Below are 12,870 nucleotides of genomic sequence, written 5' to 3'. Positions count from 1 at the left end.
TGTGCCTACTCTACTAGAAGAATCGATAATTTAGATGGATGACTACTTTGCTCTTGCTGGTTACAATTCAGTAGCTCAAGGGATAATGGGGAGAACCAAGCTAGAAGGACCTGCAAAAACATGGTGGAAGCTCAGCTGTCAAACTTGCCAAGTAGCAGAGGTGACTCAGAGTTAAGATGAGTTAAAGCATCATCCCAAGGAACGCTATCTTCCCCTAGACTACTCCACCACTAAGATGAATGAGTTTCACAAATTCAATGCTACAAGTGCCTAGAATTTGGTCATAAGAAGGCCGAATGCCCTAAAGGAAATTACTCCAACACCCCCATGTTAACCATCTGATCTACCCAATCAAGGGGGACAATTCAGAAACCCTCAAACCAGAGGGAAAATCGAGCACAGGCAGACCTAATCCTATGCCTCATCTTTGTGGACAAGATCCAACCAACAACCCACCTAGAACATCAACTGTGAACTTCATTTCAATAAAGGATGAGATGGAGGAGCAAGCCCACATCTATACTGCCTTGGATCCCAGTGGCCAAAATCAATAATTCTCCATTCTCGAGACTAAGGGAGAGTATGAGGGTAAACCTCTTTCCTTTCTTTCTGATTCTGGTATCTCACATTCATTTTTGTCACCTAACACTGTAAAAAGATTGCAAGTCACCTCCCAACCACAGGCCGTAAGTTACGGGTTTCTCTAACAACTGGATCCACTATTTTGACAGATGAACAGACGATAGATCTATCCTTTCAACTAGAAGGTCACTCAACCCAACAAAGATTTAGAATCCTAAAGATGGGTCGATTTGAAGGAATCCTAGGGACGGATTGGCTGAGCAACTTGAAAAATAAAGCCAACATCCATTGCAATGAAGGAAGCATCTCTTTTTCAAACTCAAAGGGTGAACAAGTCTTAGTGCAAGACAGAACAGGGAAAGCTCCCCTGAAGGTGGTCAAAGCCAGTCGTTTGGCTAAGGGGTTAAAGAAAGGGCTATCAATTCATGATAAGACTCAATAAGCCAGAGACCGAATCAGAAGAATCGGAGCCCCAATGGCTAAATGAATATCAATATATTTTTCCAGAGGAGTTGACAAATCTTCCACCGCCTAGGGAATTAGTGCACGAGATCAAGCTCATTCCTGGTGCCCAACCAATAGCAAGGACTCTCTACAAGATGTCACCTTCCGAATCCGTAGAGCTGAAGAATCAATTGACTCAGCTTTTGGAACAAGGTTTCACCAAACCCAGTGTCTCTCCCTAGGGTGCTCCTGTGCTCTTCCAAAAGAAGAAAGATGGAACGTTCAGACTTTGCATAGATTTTCAAGGTCTAAATCAGTGCATTGTCAAGAACAAGTATCCCTTGCCTTGCATAGATGAGCTGCTTGATCAACTCGGTGGTTCCAAATTTTTCACCAAGATTGATCTCAGTTCAGGCTATTACCAGGTTGGGATAAAAAGAGAGGATATTCCAAAAACAGCTTTCAACACAAGGTTTGGGCATTATGAGTTCACCGTCGTGCCTTTTGGCCTAGCTAATGCCCCTGCCACATTTAACCGTCTCATGGCTGACCTCTTCAGGACAGAGTTAGATGATTTTGTTCTAGTCTTCTTTGATGACATCCTTATATATTCAAAGACTGGATAAGATCACAGACGGCATGTAGCCATGTCTTGGAGATTCTCAAAAAAGCCCAATTGTATGCCAAGCGGAGCAAATGCTCTTTCTTTGTAGAGAAGGTTGCCTATTTGGGATACATAGTTTCAAAGGATGGTCTTTCTTCCGACCCAGCTAAGGTGGAAGCTGTAGTTCAGTGGCCCATTCCCAAGACTGTTTCAAAAGTATGGGGATTCCTTGGCCTCACAAGATGGTATAGAGTATCTATCAAAAACTATGCACTCATGGCAGGTCCTCTCACTTAACTCACTAAGAAAGAGGAACCCTTTATCTAGTCCGACCAGAGAGATAGAGCCTTCAACAAATTAAAGGAGATCTTGGGCAGTGAACCTGTCCAGATTTTTGAAAAACCTTTGAGGTGATAGTGGATGCTTGCATACAAGGTATAGGTGGAATCCTACAGCAAGAAGGCCATCCCATAGCCTATGAATCACGACAGCTTAGGATTTATGAGAAGAATTATCCCACCCATGACCTTGAACTACTAGTTGTGGTTTATGCCCTCAAAAAGTGGAGACACTATCTTTTAGGTCAGATGTTCGAGCTTGTTACTGACCACAAAAGTCTCAAGTGGATTTTCACCCAGCAAGATCTCAATATGCGACAAAGGCGATGGGTCGAATTCCTACAAGAGTTCACTTTTCAGATCAAATTTAGACTAGGCAAGGAAAATCAAGCTGCAGATTCTCTGAGCCAATGAGTAGTGCCCTTGCCATTATGCTAGTCCATTCAACTCTACCCGTGGAAGTTCAAAACGCCCTCCAAACTAATGAGCAATTTGGTCTGTTGAGCCAAGAAATCCAAGATCAAGTTCTGAAATGATATTTGGAAGACTACTCCATTCAAATGGACTCTTATTCTTCAAGAATTGATTGTGCATACCTACATGCTTAAGGATGCAAGTACTAAGGAAGCTCATGAAACTCCCCTTGCAGCTCACCCAGGTTATCACAAAATGTTTGTTTCTCTTAGACAAAATTTCTACAGGCCTAAGATGAAAAAGGATACCTTAGAGTATGTTAAGAAGTATTTGGTATGCCAAAAGGTGAAGGTTGAAAGAGTTAAGATTCTTGGGAATCTACAACCATTGGATATACCTGCAATGAAGTGGGAGTGCATCAATATGGATTTTGTAACAAGGTTGCCCAAGAGTGCTGGAAATTTTGATTCAATTTTTGTGGTGGTGGATAAACTCACTAAAGTAGCTCACCTTGTCCCATTCAAAACCACTGCTCTGCAGCAGCATATATTGCTCAAATTTTTGTAAAAGAAATTATCAAATTACATGGAATACCTTCTAGGATCGTGATGCCAAGTTTACCTCTAAGTTTTGGAAGGCCATGTTCCAATCCTTAGACACTCAATTAACCCTGAGTTCAGCCTATCATCCAGAGACAGATGGACAAACCGAAAGACAGGTAACATTGGCAGCCATGCGATCAAACCATGATGCCCCTAGGATTACATCCTCATGCTTGAGAGGAGAGATGAAGAAATCCTCCTTGTCCACGTAACTTTGGACATGGAGCCTCAATTTCCCAATTAAGGGAGTGACTATGGCTTCTTGCCCCTTGAAAGCACCATCAGCAGGTAGGACATCTCCCATCTCATAGGCTTGGATGCCTAGCTTGGTGGCCAACTCTGTGGATATCAAATTGTGTGTAGAACCAGGGTCAAAGAGAATGAAAGCATCATGTTCTCTTACCTTTCTCCAAGCATGGCATAGAGGAGATCCTTTGTGATGAGCATCCTCTTCTTGAATTTTGACCAAGGTAGCTCTAGGAGGCTCATTACATGTATTCTTGTGGGGACAAGCACAATAGGCATGCCCCTGCTCCCCGCACTTGAAACAACGGTTATCTTTTCGATAACACTCTAGCTCTTCAGGAGAGAGTTTATTTTTGCCTTTATAAACTCCCTTCTCGTTAGCTTTGTTGTTGTTGGCGTTGCCTTTGGGAGACTTTTGGACGTTGTCCTTTCCCTTAGGCTCGTTACGGTCCTTGTTTTCCGTGGGCTTAATATTTCTCTTAGCCCCTTGTTGGAAATTGATTCTTGAAGCCACCATGGTATGGTGTATGACCGCAGATATGATGTGTGGCCTTTGGGAGTTAACATAATCTGCCATATCCTCAGTTAAACCCGCACAAGATTGTTGTTTTTGCTCTCCAAAATTCATCTTTTTGAAGACAATGGCTTTTAGATGTAAATTAGAAAACTTGTCTACATATTTGTGGATAGATTCGTAGGGAGAGAGCTTCAAGCTTCGCCATTCGGTGAGTACTTTGTCTTTGGCATCGGTAGCCAAAAACTGCTTCATGCTGTTGTCAAGTTCTCTAAACTCTCTCTCTTACAAAAGTTTTGTTCATGACAAGTTAATTAAGTACTATGGTTATGTTGCTACCACTAAATTAAGCTCACCCTCTATGTTTTCAAAGTAGTCTCACAAAAATGCTCACTCTAATTCTCTTAATTCCGCTATTCTCAAAGTTCATAGGCCATTTCCATTAAATTGGTATCAGAGCTAATGATTTCTCTTTTCTTGCTTAAGAAGAGAGTTCCTTAAGTTGTCCATGAAAGGTTGGGCCTGTTTATTGCAATAGGGTAAGTGGGACAGGGATCTATTATCTTGTTTGAGAAGGACTTAGTTCGAGGTACACCGTTGGGAATTATAGTCTTAATAATGCAGCCTCTCGGGGCTTGCCTTTGTCTTAACCATTATCTAGCTACGAGCAAGCTCAATAGGAACCATAATCAATCGAGCAACATTAGACCCTCTCCACTAGTCTTTGCAATCAACAGTGTCTAAACCACGGGTGTGGCTGCTTGAGAACTATTTTCAAAGGTAAAGAAGAGTAGCGACTAAGGTTTTTGAGGGTACCAAAGCACAAAGTAATCTATACATAAGTTTAATTACCATGGCTGACAATAACCAAGAGAGTATAATAAACATTGATAACTTTGATTTTGCACATGAAGGTGCTAATGAGGATGCCCCCATGTTTGTCAATTATCTTGTTACTAGGTTGCAGCAAACTATGGGCAAACCTGCTTTGCAAGCCAAAGTTACTCAACAACTTCATGCTTATGGGATTCCCCTTCCTCTCCAACAGGAAAGAGAGCTTAGGATGCCTCTTGATGAGACCCCCAAAAGAATACTCTCTCCCATAAGAGAGAAGGAATCCAAAGAACAAGAAAGAAGTGAATCCCTAAGTTCCTCTCAAGATGTGGCTCCACGAAGACGGCGGTCTAGACGATCGTCAACTCCTCCCAAGAGAAAAAGGTTAACCCACAGTCCTTCTCCTTGTCACTCTAAAAGGCAAGAGGAGAAACAAAGGAAGAAAAGGGCAAGAAAGAGATCATCCTCTTCTCCTTCTTATTCACCTTCCTCCTCCTCTTGCGACGAAATCAATAGCTATTCTTCTAGAGAATACAATTGGAGAGGACATCGCAAATCTTACCCTGCATGGCGAAGGTCCCAAAATCTCAAGAAGTTCAAAGAGGGAGGAAAGAGTATCTTATTTCTCACCTATGATGGAACCTTTGGTGCCATCGACAAAGTATTGCCCTTCATCCAGCAGTTTGATGCGGCCTTTGGAGACGAGGGCTTCATGGAGTCCTCCAAGCTATGCCATGTAGCTATGCACTTCCAAAAATCTGCTCGTCAATGATGGGCTAGCCTTTGTGGCAACAGCAAAGCCCCAAAGACATGGAAAACTCTATGAGTTTCCATCATGAGGCAATTCCTTACAAGCGATGTAAAGGACAAAGTGATTACCAAATGGTGGAGTTTGAAGCTTCTCTCCCATGAGTCTATCCACAAATATATGAACAGGTTTTGGGATTTACATCTCAAGGCTATTGTCTTTCAAAAGATAGACTTCATCGAGAAAAGCAACAATTCTGTGCAGGATTACCTGAAGAGATGGCCGAGTACGTCCACTCCCAACGGCCTGGTTCTATCACTGAAGTAATCCACCACACCATGGTTGCTTCGCGCATCAATTTCCAACAAGGGGCTAGAAGGAATGCCAAGACCATGGAGAGCAAAGACAAAAGTTGTCATAATAATCAATATCTAATTCTCCTAAATGATTTTCTCATATTAAACTGATCATTTAATGTGGGGAAGTGCCAGGGGAGAAAAAGCTAGAATATTGGTTAAGCTAGCAGACCGGCCACAATAGGGATCCAAAGGAGGGAAAATAGGGATCCAAAGGGGGGGCCATCTGCAAAAGAGCCATGTGCAACAATGGGCTAAAAAGACCCTAAGGTTCAGCCCATTAAGACTTCCAAAATGCTAAGGTTCCAAAATTCAAAGGTTGTGTCCAAAGGTCAACCCTAGGGAAATTGGATGCTTTGTGTGTGACCGAAAAGTCTTTTCAAATCCCTACATAGGAGGGGGCGAGCCTTGGGAGTAGGGGATGAGAGAGAAAGTCATACACACACACAGGCTCCCTTTACACAAAGGGAATTAGGGACACATGTCAGCTCCCTAGCCCAGATGCCCACAAGGTGTGCCCAATTCCTATTGGATGGCCTTGGAGGTGGACCAATGAGATTTAGGCTAGAGTAAATCTAGTTTAATTAATTTAAAAACACTTAATAAAAGAACCAATGAGAATTAAGTCCTCTAGAAGACTATTGGACAGTCTCCCAAGGGGTCCAATGAGCATTCAGCAGCCCAATGGCTTGCCTGATTCCTATTGGCCAGGAGGCAAAGGGGTCCAATGAGAGTTTAGTTTAGTTATTAAATTACCTAAAGCTCTCACAAAAGGGGAAAGGGAGACACATGTCAATAGGCTATCACTTATGCTGCTTAATAATCATTGGCTTGACTTGGGGAGGGCCAATGGGGAGATAGCAAGAGCAAATAGCAAGAGGGCTCGCCCAAGAGAGAGGGGGGGCTGATTTTCGGAAGGCATTATCACACACACACACTCACACAATCTCATGTGTGAAGAAAGAGAAGACTATCGCTTCCCAAGCTTTAATGGAGAGCTCATCACCTACTCCAAGCTTGTGAGATAGAAGCCTACATCAACACACTCTTGGCATGTGGATGCAAATCCAACCAAGAGCCAAGCTTCAATGCATGCTCATCTCCTCTACCAAGCTAATTACTAAGCTAAGCTATGCTAATATGAGTGATTATGTGAAGAGATGTACATCTTTCTCGTAAGATACTCCTTCTTCCTCTCAATCTACTCTCATACCCTGCTAGCTCTCACCATCTTCGAAGGTGTGTGAGGTCTTGGGTCTGAGAACGGGGATAATTAAAGTTTTGTTTGCTAAGTGTTTTGCTTAGTGCATGAAGCTTTCATCTTCATTGCACTAGCTAGTCTTGAAGGAACACAAAGAATTGTATTGTACAATGTCTCTCTTGATGGGAGAAACCATAATACAAAGCCTTTTGGAGGGGGGACCGGCTCCATGCAAATCCGGTCCTCAACTGTTGTCAATAGCTTAATTTCTCTCTCTTTTGAAAGTATTGTCGATGCTATCTAACTAGGTGTTATGCGTTTTGTTGCTCTCTCCACCCAAGCACTCTTGTAATTCTCATTAGGAATCTATTCTAATGAAATGCCCACTATGTTCATGCTAATTTCCGCTACACATAAGTTTTTAGACCATTAAATGTTACAAAAGTGATGCAAAGGGGAAAACCAATGCCGAAAACTCTTCCCAAGGCAATTCCAACAACAACAAAAACAACAACAATTGGTCCAAGGAGAAGGGAGTTTACAAAGGTAAAAATAAACTCACTCTTAAAGAGTTTTAAGCTTTTCGTAAGGACCACAAATGTTTTAAGTGTGGGGAGCAAGGACATGGCTATCGTTCTTGCCTCGAGAGAAAAGCCCGCAATGAGACTCCTAGAGCTTCCACTATCAAAGCTCCAAAAGAGTATGCTCATTGCAAAGGACCACCTCTCTCCTATGCTTGGGGAAAGGTAAGGGAGCATGATGCCTTCATCTTGTTTGACCATGGCTCTACTCACAACTTTATATCAACAGAGTTGGCCGCTAAGTTGGGCATTCAAGATTTCAAGATGGAAGATACTGTAACTGCCGATGCAGCTTTTAAGGGACAACAAGCCTCGTTACTCCCTTGATTGGGAAGTTGAGGCTTCATGTCCAAAGCTACATCGACAAAGAAGACTTTTTCATCTCTCCTATCCAACATGAGGATGTTATCCTAGGGGCACCATGGTTCAACAACATGGCTGCCAGCATGAAGTTCCCTTCACCTACATGGAAAAGAGCATGTATATAGATGCTAATGAGTCCTGTCGTACTATACCACTTGTAGATTCGCCTGCTTTTGATAAGTCAATGAAAAGCTCAGTTTTTGCGTACATGATTTTTATCAAAGAGTCTTGAAATGATGCTAATGTTTAACAAAGTAAAGTGTTAGGAAGAGTTAGACTTGTCTAATTTTCTAAATGGATTCCAAGATGTGTTCATCGATGATATCCCTATATTAAGTCTATAGTTCCCAATAGTGTACCTCGAACTTTGTTCATTCCAACCAGGATAATATATCCCTGTCCCACTTAACCTCTTTCAACAAACAACGCCAACCTTTCGTAGACAACTTAAGGACCTCTCTTCTCAAGCAATAAAAAAGAAACCAATAACTATGATACCAATGTAACGGAATTAAGCTAATAACATTGATTGTAGCGGGATTAAAGTGACAATAGTGAGCATTTCCTTAAGAGAATTCTTAATGAACATAGAGAGAGTACTTGATTCAAGATAGCAAGATAAACATTATACCTAGTTAGCTTGGCATGAACAATACTTGTAAAAGAGAGAGAATTAAAGAAATTGACAACAGTTAAGGACCGGATTTACTTGGAGCCAGTTCTCCCTCCAAAAGGCTTTTGTATTATACGTTCTCCCACATAGAGAGAATTGGTACAATACAGTCTTTGTGTTCCTTGAAACCTTATTGATGCCTTAGTGGCACTTTACATCTTGGCTTGTTTTATCCCAAGGGGGGATCATTGTCGCTAGACTTACATGCTTTTTCGGACTCAGATTGGACTGATTGTTTTGACAAGCGAATGTCCACAAGTGGTTTTTGTTTCATGCTTGACAATTCATGCATATCATGGTTAAGCAAGAAGCAACCTACTGTGGCCACTTCGAGTTGTGAGGCTGAGTACAGGGCAGTCTTCACAGCTACGGTTGAGTGTGTATGGCTCAGACGCCTTATGGCTGATTTGGGTGTTGGACAAGACACTGCCAACACTATCTACACTGGCAGTCAGAGCGCATTGGCAGTTGTGAGGAACCCAGTTTTTCATGCTCGCACAAAGCACATTGAAGTGCATTACCACTATGTCAGGGAGAGGCTCTTAGCAGGAGAGATCAGCTTGGCTTATGTGCCAACATAGAACAACCTTGCAGATCTTTTCACAAAGGCATTGTCTCATGAGAAGCTTGAAGCTTTCCAAAAAGCTTTGGGGGCATGGCACTTCCCTTTACTCATGTGCCAGCTCTCATTCACCGCATCACTCCAGGGGGGATTTGTTACCATATACATGTGGTAGCGATGTGTGTGAACACACTAGGACCGCCGGGGCATTTTTTCCCTCTTTAGGAGGTTTTTTCCCCCGAGCATTGTATATACGTCCATCACTCTAGGGCTATCTATCTTTCCATTGCACAGTAAGTAACACACTCTCTATTGTGTGCCTTGAGCTTCCTTTGTCTTCTCCAAGCTATGTGCGTTTGTCTGCAACCCTAATTCCAACAACAGTGCGGTGAAGAAGTGATGGAGGAGGAGTGGGAGTACTCTCGGGGTTGCGCGACCAAGGTAAGTTTGCAGTGACTTTCTAGATGTTTGAACGGCCACCACTGATAATCTTTGTTGGTTGTAGTATAAGTCACACACAACATCATGGTGTAAAGGTTGACATTTTAGGGTGGAACGGATCGACAAAAAGCGTTTTACTCAAGATAATGAAATCATGGCAAAATTTGAACAGTCTAGTCGACGACAGTCCTCTGATGCAGATCCTGTGGTGGCGGAACTCACTTACTTCGGCATGCTACAAAAGATTTTAAGGATCGATTATAGAGGATTTTTTGTCGACTTGTTTGACCTGCAATGGTTCAACATAATCATGGAGGGCCGCAATGCTACAGTGCGTAGAGGAGACTCTGGTTTTCTTGAGGTGGATTCAACTAAGAAATGGACTGACCTAAGAGACACTTTCGTACTACCCGAGCATTCTGAACAAGTAATTATGTAAATAGTTAACATCCAATTTTAGAAGTTATGTGCTTGGAAGCTCTCATGTAAGTTATGTGGCTCTGGCAAGTGATATTTCATCCTACAAATTCTGCATCAAACTGATGGTACGTCATAGAGGTAGCCCCTCGTAGTGCACGGACATATGAAGGCTACCATGTGCCAATCACAGTGGCATCAATGGAGGAGATCGGAGAAGATGCTCAGTCAGAAGCCGCTGAGGTGGTGCCAGACGAGCATCAAGCTGCTATTCTCTATGGGGTGCATGCAGAGGATCTACAAAATGAAACGGAGGACATCTGTCTAAACGGAGAGCTCTATATAGATATAGGAAGTTATGCTGAGCTTTGCGAGGATGAGAGAGAGACCTCTTAAAGCCATAAATATTGTATTTGAAGAATTTTGCTCCGTTTTATAATATATATTGTATTCACGTGCCTTTTTGTCCATTCCTGTCTATATGTGTCATTGTATTTAATGGTCTTTGCGTCCACTCTAGGTACGTATGCTCTAGGTATGTTCTCACAAACAAGGACGACGAGCACTACGCTCCGAGTGCGATGGAGACTGAAGCTGCAATCACGAAGGTCTGCTCATAGAAGTTGCTCGTCCCACCGCCAGATCTAGTTGATCGGGTGAAAGAGACGCTAAGAAGCACTACTACTGCTTCTTAGCGTCTCTTTCACTCGATCAACTAGATTTAGTGGTGGGACAAGCAGCATCTATGATCAGACCTTCGCGATTGCAGCTTTAGTCTCCATTGCACGCGCAGTGCTTTTACAAATTCATAGAAATTCAACGAAATCTCTTTACACAGGAATCCCTTCCTCTTTATGAGTCCTCTCTCTCTCTCTCTCTCTCTCTCTCTCTCTCTCTCTCTCTACTTGTCCATGTTTTCTTCTCCATTCATTCAATATTAAGATTAAATCTTCGTGTGTTTAATGCAGGTATGGACGATGATGAGTTTCTTTCTTCTTTGTCACCCCAGCAGAGGCAGTGGTACGTGGATCGTCATCGCTCTGGAGCACCATAACGCGTTCTTACTCCTTTAGCCTCTTCCTCTGTTTCGGAGCATTCGGCACGCTCCGAAGCTTCAGTGTCGATAAGACGATCTTCACACTCGTTTAGGCACCGATGCTCTAGTGGTGGTGACGGTGGTTGTTGTGGGGATGCCACCGCCGATGCCTCAACACTGCCTCGTGTTCGACGAGACTCTTTACCCTTCCCTTCTTTGCCCGCCCCCACACCAGCCACACGACATCGCCATTCACGCCATGTTTTGCGAGGATGACGTCTGTTCCTAGCAGTTATACACCACTACTTACTCCTCCAAGAGTCACCCCAGTCTCGACACTCCTCGCTTCGAGGCCCAGACTCCAGTGGAGACACTTGACTTCGTACCCCCATCGACACGCCGCTAGAGACCCCTACCGGAACACACAGGTTCACGCGTCACCGACGAGAGGGCTTGCCTTACTCCGTCAACTTCAGCGGCGGCATCACCTTGGATGATAAAGGCAAGAAGGTGATCTCACGCATGCATCGTCTTTACTCTTAGGTGTTTAGACACTACATACTAAACATTTGGAGTGAAGTACCAAGTGATTTAAAAGACAGAGTCATCAGCATGCTGCATGACGAGTTTTTCGTTTCAAAACGGGATGATCGCTTCAATGAAGACCTAATGAAGGTTCGAATGTGCGAATACTACAAGCACAAGCGTTTCGAAGTGCAAAAAGTAATAAAGCATGGGTGAACAGACCAGATTGGAAAAATACGAAGAAAGCAGCGCGCGAGAATCCTGACAAGTGGAAGCAACAAAAGGAGACAGCCAAAGCGTGAGTAGAGACAGGGAGCTCGCACCACTTAGGGAGCGGCGGGTGGGCATCATTTGAGGCCGATTTTTGTTTTCGCATTGCTCTTTAGGTTTGATAGTTTAAGGTTTAGGGGTTTTTAAATTCTAACATAATGGATTCTTTGTATGTTTTGACAGTGGTCGATGACAGGACGTGATCCCACACTGTACGAGCACGAGTACGCAGGCAGGAAGAGCTTTAACGCCCTAATAGACATTCTAAGTTCTCGCGACGGCATGGTTAGTATTAGGGTTTACTCTTTTCTATTTGTTGTATTGTTTTGTAAATTATATGTTTATACTTACAATAGCTGTTTTGTTGTTTTTTTTTTGCAGAATCTGACAGACACGCCGCTTAGACGCGATGAGACGTTTGATTAAACGACGTCAGTCTAACCGTAGCTAGATAGAATTAGTTTCCTTTTGTCATAGCATATGTATTATGAGATGACGTTTATACGTCTTTTTGTAACTATTAGAAAACCATGTATATGTTTTCAAAAATGACAATGGTGTTGTAACTATTACATTTGCAAAGTTTAACAATCAAGTGATTTTGCCTATGATGTGTACAATTGTCAATGATTTATTTTCATCAATTTACTTTTGTCAGTTTTATATCTTTATTCTGCAAACAATACTATGGATGATGGAGTTAATGGTTATATTGTCTTGTGGGTAACTACTTTGGGTCTATATCTAAGCTTTCACTTTCTTTCAAAGGTGAATTTGTGTTTATCTTGGACTCATTTAGGTTTACTCTATTATTGAAACATTCAATATGGTAAATAGGTGGCAGTGCATTCAATACCTTGTCACATATTTTTTTTTCTCTCGGACGTCGCTAAGTGTCGCTATATAAGGCTCTGCAACGTCGCTACGAACATCGCTATAGGTGGCATGTAAGCGTCCCTATGATCGTCGCTATAGGCGTCGCTATATAGTGACGGCTATAGCGACGCTCATAGCGACGTTCTCGAATCGACGCTATTAGCGACGATCTTAGCGACGCCGAGTAGTATAAAAACACAATGTATTTTCGTCGCTAACAGCGTCACAAGTGCACATAAACTC

Source organism: Adiantum capillus-veneris, chromosome 19 (genome assembly GCF_014529385.1).
Source record: "Adiantum capillus-veneris isolate H3 chromosome 19, ASM1452938v2, whole genome shotgun sequence".
Lineage (NCBI taxonomy): Eukaryota > Viridiplantae > Streptophyta > Polypodiopsida > Polypodiales > Pteridaceae > Adiantum > Adiantum capillus-veneris.
Note: the sequence above shows the minus strand (reverse complement) of the source record.